Raw genomic sequence first — 6,000 nt, forward strand, 5'->3', positions numbered from 1 at the left:
AGAGCTCAGAGCTGGTCAGTCACCAGAGGTGTTATGTACCACCTCCAAAGTTTAGCTTTCCTTTTCACTCAGAACAAATGATACAGCCTGAGCTTTTTTTTTGCATTTCCATCACATAAATGAATGAATCTTGATACTGCTTTCTTGGAAATAGCTATTGATTTCCTTCTCCAGGAGTGAATGACAACTTTTCTCTGGTAAATGTGAATTGTGTGAAGCACTGGCCTTAAAGCCCCAACTTTTGGTTTTGAGGCATTCGTTTTCTTTGGAGATGGATCTCCTGATGAAGCACTATCCAAGAATGGGATGTGCCACAAAGCAAGGACTCTCTTGGAACAAGTATCAATTCTTTTAATGGTGAATCAATTAATGAATTCCCTCTATATGATGAAGCGATATTAGTCACTTTTACACATTAATTTTTAATGCCTACCTCTCTGACCGGCTGATTCCCGAACTCACTACCCGCTGCTTCCGCTCGACTGGCTCCAGCCTTCTGCATGTCCCACGTGCCCTCTGTTCCCCGTGGGTGGCCACAGTTTCAGCCAATATACCCCGAAACTCTGGAACATTCTTTGCCTATCCCTCTGCCTTGCCCCTTCCTTCCCCATCTTCAGATCGGGCCTGAAGACCTTCCTCTTTGACCGTGCCTACGGTCACTTCCCACTCCCCCCGGCTCGGCGTTGTGCACTGTCAAGCGCTCTGGGTCTCTACTCTGCATGATATTAAGTTGTTGTTGATATTAAGAGGGATGCTATGTATTTTTGATTATTTCTGACTCCATTTTTGATATTCTAAAATGTGATGTTATTTTTTCCCACCTTCCTTATGTTCTCACAGCATCCCCAGCATCACCAATGGTGGAACGAAGGGGACGAGGCCAGAGCCAGCCGAGTGGAGGTAGTGGCTGGTGGAGATGGGGGCAAGCAAGTCGGATAGTTAGGGACGTTCAAGTGGCTCTGCCAGTGCCACTTTGTATCGGTTTTCCACTCTGCCAATTCCTCATTGGAAATTCCAGGACATTAGTTGCATTTATAATTTGAGGCTTTCCACCTCAGTTTACTCATTTCCAGGACTGCAGATGAAAAAAGTGAGAGCAAAAGAGGTTGATGCTCTGATGTCAATTTTGCAGGTTAATTAGACATAGTTTTGTATCAGAGGATTGAAAGATAAGTAAAGGAATATGATTCCAACCCTTAAAAAAGTCAGAAACATGATCCTGGCAATGATAGGCCTTGACATCTAAAGCTGCAAAAGTATTGCAGTCTAATAGAAAGGAAGCAATCCAAAAGTATTCAGTGGGAATACAACAATAACAACATCTTGCACTGTATAGTGCCCTTCACGCAGGGTAGCGCCTCGGAGCACTTGACAGTGGTGGAGTCTGCCAATGAGCCAGAGCGAGAGGGCGAGGATAGTTGACCGTGAGCATGATCAAAAAGGAAGGTCTTTGGGTGGAATTTGGAGGTGGGGAGGGAGGGGCAAGGCAGAGGGATTGAGGGGGAGAGTTCCAGAGTTTCGGGGCATAGAGGCTGAAGGCATGGCCACTGATGGTGGAACGGAGGGGTTGAGAGACAAATAGGACTCCGGAGCCAGCCGAGCGGAGACAGCGGGTGGTGGAGTGGGGGGCAAGCAAGTCGGATAGTTAGGGAGGTTCGAGGGCATGAAGGGATTTGAAAACGAGTGAGAGGATCTTGAAATCAATCCGTTCGGTGATTGGGAGCCATTGGAGCTTGGCAAGGACTGTCTGGAATAAACTCAATACATGCAAGATAACATGTCAGAGAGGCAAATCCTGCTGACAATCTCAATTAAGTTCTTTAAAAATGTAGAAGAGAGAGGCTTAAGGATATTTCTGTATATGACTTGAGATTTTATGCTATTACGCTATGATTTTGACATTCCATTTATGCCAGTATTGGCATAAATCAAGAGCCACGATTGTAAGTATTAATATAATACAGCCAGATTGAAAATTGATGCCCTTGTAGAAAGCTAGCGAGATGTCAGGCTACATTACCAAATCAGTTAAGTTCAGATACTCAAGAGTCATGCTGAAATCATACAGTCCTCTCGTCAGGCCACAGCATAAGAAGGCTGCCCAAGGCCTAGAGGCAGCAAAGAAGAGAACAACAAGGTTGATTGCCATGGTTAAAGGGATAAACAATAAGGAACAACTGGATAATCAAGAACCTTCCAGACTCAAAAGTATTTTTTCATTGAATAGAAAAAGTAAATGCAAAACAATATTTTCACGTATGTTGTGGAAACAGGCTAAGAGGACGCAGGCTCAGGGTTATGCACAGCAAGTTTAGGACATATAACACAAATTATTCTTTACACAGACATTGGTCAACAGTTGGAATGGGTTAACAGTAATGGTGATAGAGACCAGGACTCTGTGCTTGTTTAAGAAAAGGCTTTACGCTACAATAGGAACATTTGGTAGGATGGGTTTTTTGGAAGGGGAAATCAAATACCACCATAATAATCCTTGCAATTAATATAGTGCCTTTTCATCCATCAAGACATCTCAAAGCGCTTTACAGGGTTTATTATGAAGTGGTGTGACTGTATTTTGTGGGCGAAAGCATCTATTTCATTTGAATCTTTCATAGGATCTTGTGATTCAAACCTTTCCTGTGATAAAGTAAATATTTTGAAATTCAAGTTGAAATTGTAAATTGGATTATTAGTGGTCTGTTTAATAGGAGACATAAAGAGATGCAATAGTTATAATTGGGCTCTCAGGGATTGGCCCTGAGACCTTTCACGTCACAATACTTGTTAATAATGTAAACAAAAGGTAGAGGAATTCAAATATCTGAGTTAACAGATGACGCAGAAATGTATGGAAGAAAATAGGATGTTATAGAATCAGAAATTGAATTAAAAACTAATGAGATGAATGGACTAAAATTAGACAGTTAAAATCTTGCAACAGTCTTGAAAATTAATGGTACTAAAACACATTCAAAACCATATTGAATATCTCTTCACTGTAAAACATTGATTTAAGCACAAATCTGCAGTTTATTGTTTGGTGGATATAAAAGTGCTATGGTTTATGAACTGTTATAGTTTATTGCCAATGAGTATGATGCAGGATTTTAAGGATTTACAAGCAATAGATTTTTTTAAAACTAGTTACGATGATGAAAGCAAATCATGTTGTATGCTTAAAGGGACAACTGATAAATATAACATGAAGAGAAACTATCCTGAATCTAACCATTATGATGAATCATCTGCACAAAGAGAACCCCACTATTTACATCCACGCAGAGGACTGACGCAAAGGTCGGAATGCAAAGATATGCACATTTGCCAGAACACTAGGAAGTAATCAAAGAAAACTGACAAAGAGAAAGGTGATAAGAAGTTGTGTGCATTTAAGCAAATCTGTTATGAATTGTAAGCAATATAACAGCACAAATGTAAAGTCATGCATTCACATTCGGAAGTAAAATGACTGCACATATATGTTTTGAAATACTCCATAGTGCAAAAAGGAGAGCAGTGGTATATTAATCAGCTCACTATTGAGAGTAGACTGTAGATCTATACTAAGTAGAGAGGAAATAAAAGATTGCAATTTCATTGCCCTTTGTCATGTTTCTTTTGGTCAGCCAGGTGTCTGACACATGCGGAAATTCATCACATTGCTTAAGAGTATCCAAACCAAACTGAGAATTCTAAGCATCGCACTTATATATGGAAATCCCAGAGATATTTATTGGAATGGAATGCGCACTCTCTCCCTGGAGGGATGCATCCTGCTTACCTAATTTTGGAAAGTATTGGGCCCAGATTGGCAAGAGCCAAGGCTTGCGGACCCCAGAGTGTGCACTGAGGTATTGCTGGAGTTGAACCAGCTAAAACCGCATATCTTGCCATTGTGAGAGTACTGCCTGCAAGCTTTCCCGCTGCTTGTCCAGCTAGGACCACCCTACCCATTAGGGCTTTGGCTTACAGGGTTAACAGGAGATGAGTGGGAAGAGTGACTGGTCTGCCCTTCCAAGTCCTACTGATGACCCAGTCATCAGCAGTGCCCTGGAATACTGCGGACCTGCCTGGCTCAGGAACTGGGCCACAGAGGGTTGGCTTGATTCTGATATTCCATTGCCAAACGTGTCACCTTGGAGCCAGTTCAGCTCCAAAGAGACCCTGCTTACCTCCCCCCAAGGAGGATGTTGGTTGTTTGACATCCGGCAATGGCAGATTTGAGCCCTCACTAAATAATAATCCTTGCATTTGATATAACGCTTTTCATGTCTTCTAGATGTATCAAAGCGTTTAATGAATGGCAGTTACCAGGAACTCCCTGCTGGATTCCTGGTGGGCAACACAGCTCAACTTGAAATGTGGGAGAACATTGGCACCATCTTCTGCCCACAATGTGGACACACATCCCTTCCCATTGAGGGATGGTTCCATTGAGAGAGGTGCAAAGTTTAAACAGCAGCTGCTTACCTCTCTGCAAACCAATCAAGCGCTGGATGTACGAACATGTGTACACAAACTCAGACTCCAGGTAATGCCTCCCAGAAACTCATCCCAAGCCTCAGAGTTTCCTCATCAGCTATCCGATAGATATCTGCCTTCAGTGTGGTGAGAGGATCTTTACAGGACAGCTTACAACATGCCAGCCACCTTGGTGGTCTTGAGGTCGATGCCAATGCATTGTACTAAACTTATTCAGCAGTTGCTGCTTAATCCAGGTCCTCATGTGAGGGCTTTTGGCAATTAGACGTGCCCGCTGTAAAGCTGACTCCACCTCCAGGATGCTTATGTCATGTTAAACACCTCAAAGTGTTTCACAAATAATTGCTATCAAGAATAGTCCCTATTTCTGTTGACAAATGTGGCTGCATTTTAAAGCTGCAAGGTCCCACAAATAGTATAAGGTGAATGACCACTAGAAGTAGATTAGTTGGCAAGAACATTAGGGAAACTCCTTTCAAAAATAATCTTATGGGATTTTAAATGTCCATATGAAAAGGCACACAGGGTTTCAGTTTTCATGGGATCATAGAATCTTACAGCACAGAATGAGGCCATTCAGCCCATTGTGTCTAAGCCGGCTCTTTGAAAAGAGCTATCCAATGCAACCCCACTGCTCAGTTCTTTCCCCATATATAATTTTAATGGCTCATCCAAAACTTCACTAACAAGACTGCTGTTAATGATAGCTGAGTGTTCAACTTTTCTCTGGCTCTAATCTGCCTTTACACAATTTCAATTAATTTTTTAAAAAAACCTTGGGTTTTCTGTGGAATTTTATGAAGCACAATGGTCCTACCCATGGAGACATCTTGAAGATGTGATAAGGCCCTGTATCAAATGCAAGAATTATATATTATACTAGCTGTACCCGTTGCAGCTTCACTTGCAACCAAAGGATCCAAAATAGAATGTGGATTGACACACAGACAGAAACATTTTATCTTTATTTATACTCAGCTGGGAGGACTCCTGTGGGAGGACTCCTATTAAAGCTACGGTAGCCAAAGGGGTTTACTGTGTGATCCGGCAGGTCCTCGAGTTATCGCAAGGCTTCCGATTAGACAGCATTTGCAGTTTTTCCTCCTTCGGTCATGATGTATAGGTTTTGAGATGAACCCACACATGAGCATCCAACATGGCTGTACATTGAGTGGGCAATTCATTTTGCAGTCATTTCAGCATTCAAGTCCAGCTGTGCTGTTCTTTGAGTGGGCAGTTCAATTTAATGTGTTCTTACAGTCTTTTCAGCATTGACAGCCAGCTGTGTTGTTCTTTGTTCTTCCATTTCATTTAATTGGCCTTCTCTTTTTTGTCTTGCATTTGTATTTGTCCTTGAAAGGCTTGATTTTCGCTTCTTAGGCATCTTCCCTTAAGATTAAGAAAATATGCTATTGGGAGGACTCCTATGGGAGGACTGAGTGGGAAGACTCAGTGGGAGGACCCAACTGTGCAGCGCCTTGGGACGTCCTCCTGACGTGAAAGGCGCTCTATAAA

Source organism: Callorhinchus milii, unplaced genomic scaffold (assembly GCF_018977255.1).
Source record: "Callorhinchus milii isolate IMCB2004 unplaced genomic scaffold, IMCB_Cmil_1.0 Scaffold1, whole genome shotgun sequence".
NCBI classification, from domain to species: Eukaryota; Metazoa; Chordata; class Chondrichthyes; order Chimaeriformes; family Callorhinchidae; genus Callorhinchus; species Callorhinchus milii.